We start from the raw sequence: 18,154 nt of genomic DNA on the forward strand, positions 1-18,154 counted from the left end.
ACTGTTTCCATCAAATAAAAATTGCTTATAATTTTAGATGGTATACAAAATTGATGGCACAGGTAATAATGATTGTGCTGTTTAATAAGATATAAGATAAAGGGCATTCATTTTCTCTAAGAGAAATGATTTGTTTTCATTTGTCACAGTTTTACAGTAATTATCATCAGTGTTAGTGTTGACAGTTTTTCCTGATATTATGAACTGTTTTGTCAATCTTATCATTACCCATAGACTTTTTGAAAGACCATTGTTCAAATCTAAATGGAGAAAGAGAGAGTGAGCATTATTATGCTTTCAAACTGACAGGTTCCCCATGTCCCCAGGCCAAAATTACAAATGCTGTACTCTCTTCTTGTCATTCATCAATCCATTCATTCATGTACTCTTTCTTTCATTTAAAAAATGTTTATCATACTGTTTTTATATTAGTTGGTAGTATGAGCAGACACTCTCCCTGCTTTCACAAGTCTTTTCATTTTAGTGGAGGAGATAAATATTGATTTAAAAAATCAAATATATAACCACAAGCTGTGATACATGCTATTTAGAAAAACAGCTGATGTTGTGAAAACATGCACTAGAAGAACCTGGCCTGATCTGAAAATCTCGGAAGATCTGTATTCGTTTTCTAGAGCTGCCATGACAAATTACCACAAACTGGTGGCTTAAAACAACAGAAATGTATCCTCTCACAGTTTGGGAGGCCAGAAGTCCAAAACTGGGTGCCAGCAAGCTTGGTTCTTTCTGGAGCTCTGAGAAGACTATTCTGTCCTTCTCTCCTAGCTTCTGATGGTTACTGGCATTCCTTGATGTATTTGATTTGTAGACACAATACCCCAATCTCTGCCTTCATTTGTACATGACATTCTCCCTTGGATGTATCTGTATGTTTGTGTCTAAATTTTCCTTTTCAAAAGGACACCAGTTATCTTGATTACATTTGCAGAGACTCTATTTCCAAGTAGGGTGACATTCCGTAGTACTGGGAGTTAGGACTTAAGCATATTTTTGAGGGACAGAACTCAACCAACAATTGCATTGAGTCAATTACACTGGAGATGAGATGATTAGAATTTAAGGAAGACAGGACTTTGCAAAGGAAAGAGGACGTGTAAAGCCCTGGAAATTAGGGAGCATCCTGTTTAAAGACTTGAGAGAAGGGCACAGAGACAAACACATGCACAGAGAAACACAGGAGCAAAGAGCCTCAAGGAGTGCACCCACGGTGCTGCTTATCTGTTCCCATGCACAGACTCTCCTCCCATGAGGCATGGACATCACAAACCTAATCTTTGCTGCTGGTCTACCTCCGTTGACCAGCCAGCACCCTCATGTGCCCTTGAGTCAAAAGAGAAGCAAACACTCCTCTGTTCTGGGCTAGACTTTAGGAGAGAAAGTCTATGTGGGAAAGAATCCTTCAGAGCCAAAGCGTGGGTTGTGCTACATGAACACAATGTCTGGGAGAAGATTTGGGTTAAATTCCAGATTTGTACCAACTTGGATAAGTGCACAATTTTGAGCCCCAGTTTTTTCATATAAAAGGTGAGGTGTGTATAGTATCTGCATTGTATTCAAGTACTTTGTAAATTTCAACAATAAGGAGAAATAATGCTACTTGGAATAAGGAAGATGAAAAATCCTTGGCCTTTTAAACCCAGCGCAGTCCATCCAAATTACTTCATGGCAACAGAAAGGACTGGGTCGGGGAGGGGGAGACTATTAATAGCATTCCCAGTCTGTACCATAGAGGAGGTGAGAAGGTTAATAATAACAATAACATTTCATCTGTGCACAGTGGAGAGGGTGGGGGAGTAAATATTAATCATTTTAATAATGGAATATGTTTACAGTGGTTTATGGGTAACAGTGTTTTCTCATATACAATCTTAATGCAATGCTTCTGTCTTCTATCCCACTTTTAAAATAAAACTCATGCATTTGGGGGATGAGAAAGCTTTAAAATGCCAACCTCTCTATCTGCTAGCACTTGACTGGAGTGGTTCATCTCATTAACCAATCTTGAGAAGGCTGAATGAGTGGGCGAGATGATAATCCATCAGGAAAAGGAGACCAGAATAGGGCTTCAGTCACCCACCCACAGGAAGGCCTTGGAAACAGGGGAGAGAGGAGAAATCCCATTTTCACCCAGCACCCATCCTGTGTACCCAAAGGGTCTCAGCATTTCCAGAAATTGATCCAGGTATATTATTTGTCAGAGTTGTGGTCAAGGTTAGATTTATCCCGCGGAGGGCCACACAGTGTGCATCATGCAATGGCCACCAAGTGCTGGAGAATGAGCTGCTTGCCTACCCAAGACACATTCCCCACAGGGCTTGCAATGAACCCTGTAAGGCATCCAGGAAGACTTTTGATTCCTCAGTGAGATGGACCCCATTACCTCATATACTTTTCCAAAATGTTTTTATACATGTATGTACATAAACATCCACATAGATGTGTATGTATATGTGTATATATCTCTATATATATATGTATAATCTATTTAGTTTTTTACATGAATGATATACTTTCTACTTCATCATCTTGCTCTTTAAAAGCTTTGAGGTGCAGCTAGCCTCATTGGTTCAGGTAGATCTTCTTATGTGTTTTTACACTATTGCATAGTAATTTGTAAACTGGACATACCACTTTATTAAGTTAGTCCCTTTTTTATTTTTATTTTTATTATTTTATTTTATTTTATTTTATTTTGAGATGGAGTTTCGCTGTTGTTACCCAGACTGGAGTGCAATGGCATGATCTCAGCTCACTGCAACCTCTGCCTCCCGAGTAGCTGGGACCACTGGCATGCACCACCACGCCCGCCTGCTAACTTTTTGTATTTTTAGTAGAGACGGGGTTTCACCCTGTTGGCCAGGATGGTCTCAATCTCTTGACCTTGTGATCCACCCGCTCCTCGTGATCCACTCCCAAAGTGCTGGGATTACAGGCATGAACAACCGTGCCTGGCACTTATTTTTATTTTTAAAGTTTTGTTAGGGATAGGGTCTCACTTGTCACCCACGCTGGAGTGCAGTGGTGCCATAATAGCTCACTGAAGCCTCAACCTTCTGGGCTCAAGTGATCCTCCTACTTCAGCGTCCCAAATACCATGCCTAGCAATTTTTGTTTGTTTGTGTTCATTTGTGGAAACAGGTTTTCATTATTTTGCCTAGGCTGGTCTCAAACTCCTGGCCTCAAGCAATCCCCTCACCTTAGCCTCCTAAAGTGCTGGGATTACAGTTGCGGAAAACTGCATGCAGCCCAAGCTGTTCCCCTTTACATGGACAGTGCATTGTTTCTAAGTTTTCACCATGACAGTGTTGCACAGGTGTGGGCTAGATCGTCATGAAGTCTCTCATTATTACCTTTTAACATGCGATATAATTTACATGGTTATCATGCTGATTTTGGTTCCTCTCTGCTAGAATATAAACTCTGGGAAGGCAGAATGTTTGTTTATTCTATCCTCAGGTCTATCTGCAGCCCCTAAAACTGTACAGGCCGTGCATATTTGTTGAACAAATGTGCTATTAGCCATATTCTGCAGCACATATGGTTATGGTGTAACTAGTAACCTCTTAATAGAAGGACAGCTCTCTGAGGGCATGGACACCCTCAGAGTGTTGCAGCTGCAGTGTCTGGCCCAATGCCCTGCTTAGAGTGGGAGCTTTGTACATTTTAGGGTCAAACAGTAAAGTTTAACACGTCATCAGATCAATGTGGCTCTGCATCTCACCTCAACTTCCGTAGATCCTGTGATTCTGATGAAACATCAACCCAAAAAAGTTTACCATCACCTTGCATTTAGTCCTGTCGCCACCTCCCTTGCTCCCACTCTGGTCTGAACCACCACCATCTCCAAGCTGGACTTTTGCTGTGACCTCCAAACCAGTCCGCTTAATTTCTCCCTTATGCTCAGCCTTCTCCTTTGACTAGAGCAGTCAGAGTGTAATGTTAAAACCTAAGTCAGATCCGGGCACTGCCCCTCTCAGCTCCCTCAGTGGCTTTCTACCCACCCTGAGTAAAAGCTTAAATCAATGCAAAATGGCCTAAAAAGCACAGCATGGTCTGCACACACCGTTTTCCCATTAATGTCTGCCCTCTGCTTGGCTGCTGTCCTAGCTCAATCATTCCTCCAGCCTCCCTGGCTTCCTGAAGTTCCTGGAACTTGGACGTCTCTGCCCACTGTGGAGCTCTTGTCCTAGTTCCTTACCACTCTGGCATGCTTTCCTCCAGGCACTAGCCTTTAATCAAATAGCAACTACTGAGGCTTTCCAGGATCTAAAATCACAACCTCACCTAGACCCTTCCTGTTGACCTCTGTCTTGGATTATTTTTTTCCCATAGCACATTATCATAATCTAGCATAGTATATTTACTTAGCATGCTTATTGTGTGGTTCTCCAGCTATTATAATAGCTCCATGAGCCAACCATGTATGTCTGTTTTATTTACTCACTGCTGTATCTTCCATGCCAAGAACAGTGCTTGGTAGCTATGCAGCTTTCAATACCTATTTGTTGAAGAAGCTGACTTTAGAACTGAGCAATTTTTGACACATGCCATGCTAAACCCTTTACCGGCCTTATTTCATGTATCTTTCACCACCATCCTATAAAGGTGGGACTATAATGATACAGTTAAGAGAATGGGCCTTAGAGTCAAACAGCTAAGATGAAATCCTGTCTCCATTGCTTACCGGCAGTGGCAAAAGGTCAATCATTTATCTTCACTAAGTCTTTGCTATGCGAATGATTAAAAGGGAAATATTAATGATTATTATTTATTATTTGTTGCATTTAATCAGACTCTATGAAGCAACCAATTAAACACCATAAGAAGTTTTTCAACCACAACCCTAGGTTTAAGCACCAAATCCCCTCTTATTTAATTATCTATCTCATGTGATCATTTTAGGATGTAATAGCTATTTTGTGCATACTGCTTTGCAGGAGTAAAGCACTCCCTTGTCTGAACTCTACTTCACATAGGAAAAATATTAACTGCTAGGTTATAACCACCCTGAGAAATGGGCTTTCTAAGTAAAAAGCCCTACACGATTATTTCAATCAGAGCTCAGAACATTATGACAATGAATGATTCATAGCCTGTGTTAAATCTTCATAATGATCTGGACAGCAAATGTGTTTAGTGGCCTTACACTTTGACTTCTATAGAACAGGACTTGGTTGTAAGTCATCTGAGAGTTCTAAAGGCAATTGTAGATATGAAAAAGAGTATTGTCTTTCTGGTCCTAAAGGAAAGGCCATGCAGTGGTTAAAACAAATGTTTTTGAAGCCGACTGAACTAATTTTGTCGGATACATCACAGGCTCTCAAGAAACATTAATTAATTGAGTCAATGAATGGCTCATAAGCAAACAAGTTGCATGACATTGGGCAAATTTAAGTTTCCATATTCTCTTTTGTATAACTGAAAAATATTATCTACCTCATGAATTTGTTTTAATACATGTACAATGGTACATACTGTGATTAACATGTGGAAAGACTGCAATAGTTATTATTTAATAACTTCTTTCTATTCTACAGTTCAGAAAATAGAACCATCTTCTCCCAAATTAAATGTTTTACCTGTAGTATGAAGCGTAAGAACAGACCAGTTTAATATCAGATGTAAAAATGAGCCCTTTGCAAATGCTCTCCTCCTTCTGCATCCTACCTCCAATTCCAAGCTAATCGAGAGTCTTGATACAGCCACAATTCTTACCAAACTTTCTTACCTAATATTTACCCAATTCTTCTTTATTGTGAGGACCACATGGCAAATCCTCTCTCATCTTTCAAGACTCAGCTTAGCCATCCCTTCTGTTAGACATACTCTCTGTCGTTCCCAGAGAGATGGCTCTCCTCCTCTGAGCACCAGCAATGCCTGGTTTTCTTCTCTGTTGCAGTAACTTCAGGCCTGCAGTACCCTATTTACTAGTTGGTCCCTCCCAGTGGGGAAGAGTTGTAGAGAGCATTCATAAATCATACTTTCAGGGCTGAACTAGGTGACTTTTAACACTCACCTCAGAGCATTAAAAAGATACGGCATGTAGATAGATTTGCACAGTGGCCAGCAGTAGTAAATTGTCAATAATGATAATTATGGTGATGATTAGCAGTAGTAGTAGTATTCTTCCATCACAGGAGGAGGTGAGTAAGTGGATGAAGAAGAGTAATTATCTTTACAAGTGCTATGATGATCTAGAATATTATAGGTCAGGACTCCAGGGCTTTGGAATATCAGAGATTGCTTACTGTACAAAAAGAAAACAATGGCTCCCAGAATCTTCTGAGATTTGAAGATATGAAAGAAAAAATTATGAGCCCTTGAGATTTGTTTTTCCTAACAAGGTGTCTATAGAAATAGCTTAAAACTTAAAATGAGAAATTGTAATTCCTAGTTTCATGTACCAGGTTATAAAGAAAACGCTGGGAGGAAAATGTGTTTCTCAAATATAAATTTCTTACATTTGGAAATGTATTGCTTAATTTTTAAGTATATAAATACAATTAATATACTATAGAGTTTGATGTAGGTAAAACAACATTTGGTTACCTGAATGGTGATACATTATGCTGTAGTCATCTATTGTTTGGAAGAACAACATTAAAATTTTGTGGGTTTAAGGAGTTCTTTACTTTTGCCAATGATAATTTCATTTTGGCTCCATCCGAGTGCTCCTTCAGCAAACATTTTAGAGTTCCTACTGTAAGGCACTGTGCTAAGCACTGCAGATACAGTGGTGAACAGGCCCAGGGAAATTCCTGCTTCTACAGAGCAAATATGGGATAGAGACATTGAAGAGAAAAAAGTGAATATTATAGGGAACCCAATTCATTTCCCTGAGTAATTTGTACCCTTGAGTTCAGTAAGATATGCATGGGAGAGGCTGGCTTTCCTGAGAAAGGAAGATTTGATGGAAAACAGTGCCCCCCAGTGATTTCCAAAACATGGTTTATTCAAGCTCCAATCCAATTGACTGCCCAGTCCCTTCATGAAAAGGGACTGGCATACATTCAGAAGTTTGTTCTGGCCTTGTTGATTCCAATTAAGCCAGGTTTTGCAGAGTGGAAAATGATGCTGTGACTTGCTATGGCTAATGTCTGGTTCTGTGTTCAGTGGAGAGGAGAGGCGCTTCAGAGTCCAAAGAATTTCAGATTAGGAACAAGGTCCCGAAGTTTGCATTAATTCCAGTTTTTCATGACGTTGTGTCAAAAGCATGGCCATTGTGTTCCGGTCTCACTCCTAGCTTCGATTGGTTGTCTACTTTATTTTCCCTTTGCTCCACTTTCCTCACTGATTTCTTCTGTTGTTTTCCTCCCCACAGTACCCGCCGCCTCGCACCATGCCAGAAACTATATTATATTCTGATTGTAGAAACTGTAACAGTTATGGAAATCCTGAGGAAAAGAAAAGCCTCAATTATTTTAAATTAAGATCTCTGATCATCTATCATTCAAAAAAAAAAAACTACTGCTATTTGAACCTATCTTTATATATGTAAACATGTATGCTAGCCACTTCATTTTAAATGCCTTATATTACATTATGTAGAAGTTTATTTCTATAAAGTGCTTAGAAATTGCTTTCAAGTAAGGTGTGGAATAAATTTTTTCAAAGTAGGCAAACCAGTAAATTATAAGCAGATGGTACTGCTGTCCCTCAAGTGTGATTTCTCTAAAAACAAACTGAAGTATTCCTAGTACAATGCTTCTGCTACAGTTGGGCTTTTAGGCTCCAGAGTACAGCTGTCCATGTTATTATGTACTGCCTTTGCTATGTACCACCTGCGATTTTGCACAATCTGTATTTCTTCTTTGAGCTTCTTTGTCCTTAATATAATAGTTAATATAGATTATTTACTATAGTGCCAGCTTATATTAGCCCCGCTGAAAGTATTAGCTTTTGTTATTTTGAAGCTTTTATCTTACTGAGTTCATTGATGTTATCCATATTCTTCCAATGTCCCTTACTGAGAGTTCGGGATCATCTTCAACCTTTCCTTCTCTCTTTGACTATTGCCTAGTTATCAGCACATTATATAGACTTTTCCTACATTGCATATCAGCTGAAGAGAAGCACTAAGAAGCTTCAGGCTCAAACACATCCTAATTATAGTCATTTTGCTATCACTGTGACTTTGAGTAAGGAATTGACCTCCTATTAACTTAAGTATCCCGTATATAAATTGGAAATAATAGCTTCATGTTCCATAATCTTGTTTTAAGTATGAAATGGAAGGACGCAGATAAATTGCTACATTGTACAATGGTCAGCACATACTAAGTGCTCCCTAAAGAGATGTTGAATGGTGAGGAAAATGATAATGGTAAGATGAATAAGCTCCTTCAGCTTAGGAAAGGGAAAATTCCATTACCCCTCCATCATAACCCAAGTTTCACTTTTTATCTCTGTTCCCTTACCCCTCCATCATAACCCAAGTTTCACTTTTTATCTCTGAACATTTGTAATGGATTTCTATCAGGCCCTACAGCCTCTAATTTCTTTCTCTTCCATTCTGCCCTGCACATAACTTCAAGATTAACCCTTCTTAGGAAATAAAAATGGAGCATGCCTCTTCTCTTAAAAATATTTTTCACATTCCCAGTAATTGTTAAACCAAATACAAATTCATTGCATAGGCAGGCAAGATATACACAGTTTGCCTTCACTTTATTTTTCTAACTGTGCATCTATTGGTTTCTTAGATTAAACTTTCCATACCAAACATAGTGATCTACAATTTCTTCCTCACACTTATCTCCACTTGTCCTGCCTTCCTAACTTTCCTCAGTCCCTCCTATTCACCCTCCATTTCCCAGTCTTAACCATAAAATCTTTTCTTTTGGTGAAGTCATCTATTTATTAAGAAGTATTTTTTTTTCAGAATTTACTTGTGCCCAGTACTCTAGTAGACACTGGGAGGGAGCCAGGTATAGTCTTGGCCTCATTAAACGATTCCTCTTGTTCTCTCTCTCTCTCTCTCTCTCTCTCTCTCTTTCTCTGTGTGTGTGTGTCCACCTCTTTGACACTTAGAATATGCAGGCTTTTTTGATAGGGGCATATTGTGTTATCTTCAACTCTACCACAATACCTTACACATAATTATGGCCTAAAAGATAGCTGATGGTCTGATTTCTGAAGTGATATTCCTATGGAATTTGGCCCATGTGGATAGGTTGACTACCTTCCATTAGTCAACCTAACAGTCTTGCTTTCAAGTTACCATCAACTGGACAGAAATCGTAGCTGAGCATTGACTCCTGGGATAAAACTCAAAAAATCCTCAATGTTAAAAAGATCTGTATTGCTCTGTAATTTATCGCTATATTATACCATACCATAGCATAACATAGGGAAAATACTAATAGCCAGTTTCTCTTATGTAAAGTATGTAAAATTAAATGAATTCTTTATAATAGAAGTACATAATATATCCAAAAGCTATTTTATCCAACCTTCATGTACTTTTACTTAAGTAATATTAATCAGTATACACCTTTATATTGAAATTGTTCTGTCTTTTTTAAGTAGCAGGCACACATTATTCACCTATATATAGGCATTTCTGCTCATGTCTAACACCGAGAAAAGGTGGCTTTATGATAGCTTTTTTCAAAAATCCAAGGTCCTTGAAAACAGTCGCCAAGGAAAAAACAGAATAGGTTATGTATGTTTCACTTATGCCTAAAATAGAAAATCTTGCTATCAGTTATGGTCTATGAAAGCTACTCTCTCCAGTAATTTGGGCATTTTTCTTTAACTTTACATGCTAGTTTGTTTTGTTTTTAAGACAGAGTTTTGCTCTGTCACCCAGCCTGGAGTGCAGTGGCATGATCTCGGCTCACTGCAGCCTCCGCCTCCTGGGTTCAGGTGATTCTCATGCCTCAGCCTTCCTAGTAACTGAGATTAGAGACATGTGCCACCATGCCTGGCTAATTTTTGTATTTTTAGTAGAGATGGGATTTCACCATGTTGCCTAGGCTGGTCTCGAAGTGATCTGACCTCAAGTGATCTGCCTGCCTTGGCTTCCCAAAGTGCTGAGATTACAGGCATAAGACACCACACCTGCCCTCCAAATTGTTTAAAGTAACTGTGCACATATACAGTAGTTGCCTGCTTTAGGTAGGAACACTGATGCATGTTTCTTGCTCTGCCTGACCTTGAATACATAATTGCTTCCTGCTCTGTTTGAAATTTCTCCCTCATGTCCAATGAAGCTGACATTTCTTACTCTGCAACAGCTGTAAAATACTTCAAATTCAGAGAAAAAAAGACAATAAAATAAGACTATATGACACTTAAAGACTTACTTTATTAACTTCATCCCAGTGAAAGCCTTCTAAATTCAGACCAAATAATTCAATACAAAATGACTTGCCCAGTGCTGAGGAGGGAAATTAAGCTTGAGACTATGATGGATGGGAGCAAGGATTTAAAAATGTCAGCATGTGTCTTAATGAAAAATACATTTAATTTTGTTTATTCCAGTGTTATATCAAGCTTTAACTTTTGCCTGAAACAGCCATTCAAGGGCTCCTGCAAAGTAAAAGAAATTTCCCACAACAGAACTTACTATAAATGGTCTCTGTAGAAATGATGAAATCTGTTATTCAATCTCAGTGTTTTCCTTGGATCTAGATCAATGTTCATTACATTGAACTTCATGGTAGTCATTGTTGACAGACGCAATGAGCACAAAGATGAATAAGACACAGTTTTACTCTTGACTGGGACTCAGTCACCTAAATAATAACTGTCGAGTAGTTATCTTTACGTATGTATACTGGATTATGGCCACATTCGCCTAGCTGTTCTTTGTATACCTGTGTTCACCTTTGTAGTTTATTCTGCCTTCTGTTGCCAGAGGTCTATTACTAAAACCAACCTTTCATCGAGTCACTCCACTATATGAAATCCTTCAGTGACTACACATTGCTTCGTGGATGAAGTCCATGTCTTCGACATAGTTTAGACCCCCCTCTACCATCTGCCACCGCTTACCTCTCCAAGCTTATCTCTTGCCATTTCTCTATTCACTCACCAAACTCTTGCCTGTATTCCTCTCCAGAGCATCATCCTTATTCTCTATTACCTCTAGACCTTGATGCTCAGCATTCCTTCTGCCTAGAATATTCTTCTTTCCCACCCTAACACTTTGCTTGCTGGTTCCTTCTTATTTTACAGATATTAGTTATATATGTCACTTTTCTTTTTTCTTTTTCTTTTTTTTTTTTTTTGACAGAGGTTTACTCAGTCACCCAGGCTAGAGTGCAGTGGCATGATCTCAGCTCACTGCAACCTTGACCTCCCAGGCTCAGGTGATCTCATCTCAGCCTCCCAAGTAGCTGGCATTTGCCAACATGCCTGGTTAATTTTTTGTATTTTTGGAGAGATGAGATTTTTCCATGGTGCCCAGGCTGGTCTGGAACTCCTGGACTCAAGCGCTTCACCTGCCCCAGCCTCCCAAAGTACTGGGATTACAGGTGTAAGCCACCACACCAGCCAGTATGTTCACTTTTCTTAAGGAATCTTTCCTGACTCAGTGAGATTCCTATGATGCCTATCTTCTGTCCTCTGTGTGATTATCACACTGTATTAAATTGCTGATTCCTCCTCTAGGATGGGCAGGTATCCTGTCTCTCTTGCTTAGCACACATACGTCTTCCACCAGCTACTTCATAAATATTTGTATTTTAGTGAGTTAATAAATTGAAGAATCAGTGTTAAATGCCATAAGAAGTATCTTCAAAGTGAAAATGAAGACCTGGATGAAGGAATAATTTATTCCACCTGGGGTATGGTGAAGAGGTATGAAGAAAAGTGATATGACATGACATTTGACCTGGCCCTAAAAGATGAGTAGGATGGAGTTCACCAGGAGTTGAGGGAGGAAAGGGGAAATCAAGCAAAAAATTGCATGAGTAAAGTCAAGGGTTTCCTTAGTTGAATCTACTTGCTGAATCCAAAGCAAGTAGTATTCATCTAGAATACTCAACTTAGGCATTACTTCAACCAGTCCTTCCTGACAGTCCCCCTTAAAGAAGTTGGATGTCTCTTGCATGTGTGCAGAGTGCTTTCTCTCTGTACTTTATGAAGCATATTTCAAATGTGAAGTTTTAAACCTAAGATCCAAATTATTTATCATGAGTAATAACTTTTTGGTTATATTTAAATAGCATTCTTTTCATGTGAAACAGTGTATTGACTTTAAATAATTTGTAATAATAACTACTATGTTGATTATGTGATAAAGAGGGTGATTTCATAGACTAGGAGAGAGAAAAACAAAAAGACATATAAACCTGGAAATTTACAGTCCCAAAGATGCACAATTGCTACTATACTGAATGTCAATAATTCACATTAATTTTTCTCTAGCAGACATGTAATGGATTAAAACTTTTTGACCTTATAGCCATGCCACCACATTCCCTTTATTAAGAGAAGGTAGAATTTCAAGTTTGGACTGGCTTAAATAGCAGCCCTCGCTCCTTTATATTAAATTTTTGTGTCAAATTCATGAATACACAGTGCAACATTTTTCCTGGATGGCGAAGGATTTAACAAGTAACAGCATGCCACTGCAAGTGACCAGGAATAAAGCATGCAAGTTTACTTCATTCATTTTAAACACTAATAGCATCTCATTCAAAAGCATCATCTTTGGAAAAGAAGGGAGGCTTAGAGGAACTAAGAAGGCTTTGTTAGAATTGACATATCCAAATATCAATTATAGAAAAGGGTTGAAGCATTTAGCTTCATACATGTGAACTCTAGCTATTTTATATTACAGTTGATTTCAAAGCACAATTCAGCAGCAACAGCCATATTGGAAACCTTGAGATTAATAATGACTTTATTCAGCTTATAGCTTGGGGCAGAACCAGCTATAAAACCAAGACCCCTGGGTTGACCCTGTCAATGTAGGTCCCATTTCCCCAGAAGCAGAAGCATGAATTTCTTTAGTATCTTTAGGGATCTCTGCTTTCTCTGCCCTGTCCTTTTAACACAAAGAGGTGATAAATCAGTTTCCTATTTCCACTAAATTAAGTTTATGTTTAGTGGATAGTTAGGTCATGAAAAAGGAAATAAAACAATGATAATAATAATTTGCTAGTCATTTTACATACTTTTACTCATTTATTCCTTGAAACAGCTCAATGAGGTAAACACATCACTTTTCCCATTTTACAGTGAGGAAACAAAAGCTTAGAGAGTTTAAGCAACTTCTCAAGAATATACAGCTAGGAAATTGTATTCAAAGCCAGTTTCTGATTTCAAATTCCAAACTCTTAACTGTCACCATCTGCCACTCTATTTTGTAGCCCCTAGCTGACACCTTTGCCACCTCTGTAGCCTACCGGCAACCAGAGCTGAATCCTGTCCTCTCCTAGCAGACTTATTACAGCTAAGCCACTCTGGAGACTGACATGTGTATTTTAGTTGTGGCTCTGCCATTTCCTAACTGTGTAATTTTTACAAGTTAATTAACCTCTTTGAGCCTCAATTTCCCTATCTAAAAAATAATAAATGTCTGCAAAGTCTAATTGGAATAGTTTAATGAATTAATGCTATTGCCTGGCACCGAGTAGGAGCTCCTTTAAGGTAGGTAATATCATTCAGGCTCAGCTCGATGCCATCCTTTTGATGAAATCTTCATGCTTTATCACTCCACTCTGAGCTACATCCGTAGCATTTACCATTCATGCTTTCTACTATTAGTTTTCTTTTTACAGATATTTGTCTCTTCTTTAGGTTAAAAGGCATCTAAGGGTAGGAATGATACACTTTTTAACATCTACCAAAAGCCAAGAAGAGTACTCAGTAAATAGTGGCCATATTTTCTTGACCACATGTGACTACATTTCTGACAAAGAATTGTGTAGGTATTTTAGGATGTGAGAGTCATTAGAAAATGTAGTTGGAGGCTAGGTGCGGTAGCTCATGCCTGTAATCCCAGCACTTTGGGAGGCCGAGGTGGGCAGATCTCTTGAGCCTAGGAAATTAAAACCAGCTTGGACAACATGGAGAAATCCCATCTCTACTAAAATACAAAAATTAGTCAGGCATGGTAGTACATACCTGTGATCCCAGCCACTTGGCAGGCTGAGGAACGAGAATAGCTTGAACCTGGGAGGCAGTGAGCCAAGATCGTGCCACTGCACTCCAACCTGAGTGACAGAGCAAGACTCCACCTCAAATAATAAATGAATGAATGAATGATTAAATAAATAAATAAAATGTAGTTGGACATCAAAACAGTATTTGTAGAATATTTTTACTCTCCTGGACGGATTGTACAACCAGGATTATAACCTAAGATCAATAGCATGGATTCATTATATTTTTTTGCTTCTGAAAAGTTGTTTTTTTAATTTTCCATTTTTGTGGGTACATAGTAGGTATATATATTAATGAAGTATGTGAAATGTTTTGATACGGTCATGCAATGTGAAATAAGTACATCATGGAGAATGTGGTATCTATCACCTCAAGCATTTATCCTCTGAGTTACAACTCAATTACACTCTTAGATTCATCATATGTAAATATTTAAAAATTGATTCGATGTTTCCAGTTTCTTGATTTTAACCTTGCAGTGTCTGTCAGTAAAAAAGAATAATGCTATTATTCACAATAACCAAGATGCAAAATCAACCTCAGAATCCATCACCAAATAAGTGGATAAAGAAAATGTGGTATGAAATAGTATTCAGTTTTTGAAAACAAAGAAAATTTTCATTTGCGACGTGGACGAACCCGGAGGACGTTATATTAAGTAAAATAAGCAAAGTACAGAAAGACCAATAGTGCATGACTTCATTTATATGGAAAATCATACTCATAGAGTAGAAGAGAATGGACTGGTGATTAAGGGAGCAGGTGGGAGGGAAGAATGGAGAGATGTTGGTCAAAGGATACAAAATTTCAGTGAGTTAGGAGGAATGAGTTCTGGCTGGAGATCTGTTGTATCACATGGTGAGTATAGTTAATAACAGCGTGTTGTATACTTAAAAGTTAAAAGGAAAGTACATTTTAAGTGTTCTCACCATAAAAAAAAGTATGTCAGTTAATGCATATGATAATTTGCTTGATTTAGGCATTTGACAATTATACTTATTTCGAAACATCATGTTGTATGCCGTAAATACATACATTTTTGTCAATTAAAAAAAGAAGAATGCTGAATGGAAATTTTTAGACCTGGAAGTTTGGTTATGAAGAATGGATCTGGAAGCTGCCTAAACACTAAAAGATATAAAAGGACTATGTTGGGAGTAGATGATTCAAGATGATTTCAGATGGGGCTTCCCACTTATAGTCTCCAGAAGTAGTCTGCCAGGAGAAACCTTGGTGAGGAGGGACACAGTCTGCATTTGCCTCTGCTGATGTCACTCCTCTCCTCTCAGTGGCTTCTCTCCCTCAAGAGTTTTGTGCCAATGCCTAAATAAAGGGCTCTTGCAATATATGATCCCTTCTATAAGTACAGAACTTGAGTTACCAATAATTCTGCACATCCCCTGTCATTCTGACTCCATTTAAGCACCTTGAGGACAGTGCTTATAGGCTGTTTTATTTTCTCCATTGTGGCTAACAGTAGAAATAAAAAACACTCAGTAACTCGTTCTTGTGTCATGAGCTGCGTAAGAACATCACTTACATCAGTTTGTTTAACTGACAAACAACCCAATGTACTAAGTACTACATATCTCCATCCCTTCAACACCCATTTGAAAGATGAGAAATATTGAGACCTAGAGATTTAAGTGATATAAGACTATACAGCTACTAAATGCAGAGGTGGGATTTAAACAAGTTTATCTGACTCTGTATCCCTTACTCTTAATCAGAAGTTCTCAAAGATGCCTGTGTATCAGAAGCATCTGCCTCCTACTAAATCGGAATCTCCAGGAGTGGAGCTCCTTATCACTAGAGCTCTCAAGTAGATTTTGATGCAACCAAACCAAAGATTCAAGAAGCCCTAGTCTAAAATACTACACTGTATTTCCTTCTCAATAAATGCCTGTTAAATGAATAAATGATGCCTGTAATTATTTCACTAATAATCCATTGCTGCATAAAGGTGTGCTCTTAAGTAATGATTCTGAAAATGCAACAATTTCCAAGAGGCTAAGAAATTCTCAAAGTGCAAGAATTGCTAAGAGGCTAATTTCTAAGAATTTCTAACTCCTCTAATATCTTTATCAGAGACAGAAACCATTACAGAGAAACCCAGCCTCAGTGGCTGTATGAAGTGTCTGATTAAGGATAGTGAAAGGCCAGAAGAGTAAGCTGAAATTCACATATTGGATGCCTCACATCTCCTGGGACTACTGCTGCCTGACCATGCAGCTAGGAGCTAGAAACCTAGGGCTGACTTCAGGTTCCTTCAAGTTTTTTATGTTGTAAAGCTCCCACAGAGATTGGCCCTTAGTGGAACAAGTCCCCTATCCTTCCTGCTGATAATCTGCTGGGCTAGACATCATCAGAGGCAAGGACTCTTGGAGTCTCCAGCAACATTCCACCTGCGTGCAGTGATACCTTCAGGCACTCTCTTCTATGCACTCCTTCACGAGTGACGTCCCCCGTCATGGCTGGCAGCTTCTGTAGAAAGCTGACCTTAAGCCACTGATGGACAAAGCCACCTTTGTGTAAACAAAGGCAGCAAGAGTGTCCATCAGGCAATGAATTCATAAGACGCAGTTTATCCTTACAATGGAATATTATTCAGCAATTAAAAATGAGGTATCAATCCATGCTACAAAGTGGATGAACCTGGAAAACGTTATGCTAAAGTGGAAGGAGCCAGTCACAAAAAAATAAGTATCATATGATTCCATTTATACATAATCTCCCGAATAGACAAATCCATAGGGACAGAACTAAGTAAAGACAAAACACAAAATAGTCTTAGTGGTTGCCTAGGGCTGGGAGAGCTGGGGAGGGAATAGTGAATGATGGCTATTAGGTACAGAGTTTCTTTTGGGGGTGATGAAAATACTCTCAAATTGATTGTGATGATATTTGTGCAACGTTGTAAATACATGAAAACCTACTGAAGTGTACATTTTAATAGTGTGAATGTTACAGTATGTGACTTATATCTCAAAGAAGTTATAAAAAAAAAAAAAAGCAAGCACAAAGAGACAAAAGAGATGCAGTAACATTAAAGTCAGAATCATGAGGTTGCCAGGCACCCATTGCAACCAGAGAGCGTTTGGAAAGTTCTCCTCCACCAGAGGGGTGTATGGGACCATGTTTTGAAGTTGCCCGCCTTAAATCACCCATAAGCTGATGCTATCAATAACTTCCTGTGATGCTTTTTTCTCTTCTGGATGTGCATACCATTTTTTTCACCGTTTCCTTTTCCTCAGCCTTTGTGAGACTAAGTTCACAATGCTTCCCAGGCTAAAAATAGATAAAGTCCAGCACATAGTGTTATATTTTTAGGTAAAATTATAAATTAAGATGTAAAATGTATTTATTATATCTGTCTCTTTACACATTTTTGCTACAAGCAGTTCTGTAGAGCTCGTACTCAGTATTTACAATGGGAGAGAAGAATGTTCAAACCAGTAGTAATGTTTACAAATTTGGCATGATTCCATCAATGACTCCTTGTGTCAAAGTTGCCACCTTTTTTTTTTAATCTGTTGAGGGCTGTATTACCTCTCACATGGACCATTAAAGCAAAGCAGCCTAACTGACTTTCTTCCACCATCTCCCACGATCCTGACAGTTACCTTCCTAAAATGCAAATACAAGGCAGTGCAGTCCAGAGAATAAGAGCTTGGTTCCCAGCCTCAAATTGCTTAGATTCGAGTCTGAGCATCACCACCAATCAACTTGGTCCATTTAGGCAAGTTACCTAATCTTTCAGTTCACCATTTTTCTCAAAACTTTGTGAAAATTGTAAGAACAAGATGTTAATCCCTTAGTCCAATGACAGACTCATCATAAGCAGCTCTTATTATTACACATATGTTCAAATGCTGCCATGCTTCTGCATGCCTGTATAATCCACTCCACACTCCCTAGCCTACATGCAAGAACCTTTGAAATCTCAGCTGTTTCTCTTCTTCCAGTTCGCAACCTTTTCTTTTCCTTTTTTTTTTTTTTTTTTTTTTTTTTTTTT

At 38.5% G+C, this 18,154-nt stretch overlaps 1 protein-coding gene across 5 annotated transcripts in view; it reads left to right on the plus strand.

The window, feature by feature from the left end:
* Positions 1-18,154, plus strand: part of JAKMIP2 (janus kinase and microtubule interacting protein 2) — a 182,795-nt gene that overhangs the window by 80,940 nt on the left and 83,701 nt on the right. The window contains exon 2 of one of the 5 annotated variants that reach the window (XM_032250305.1): positions 1,988-2,203. The exons of the other annotated variants lie outside the window; for them this stretch is intronic. The gene's annotated coding sequence lies outside the window, so the exon portion shown is untranslated. The remainder of the gene's footprint in view (positions 1-1,987; positions 2,204-18,154) is intronic. 5 annotated transcript variants of the gene reach the window in all.

Source organism: Sapajus apella, unplaced genomic scaffold (assembly GCF_009761245.1).
Source record: "Sapajus apella isolate SASKATOON/1434 unplaced genomic scaffold, GSC_monkey_1.0 scaffold71, whole genome shotgun sequence".
Taxonomy (NCBI): domain Eukaryota; kingdom Metazoa; phylum Chordata; class Mammalia; order Primates; family Cebidae; genus Sapajus; species Sapajus apella.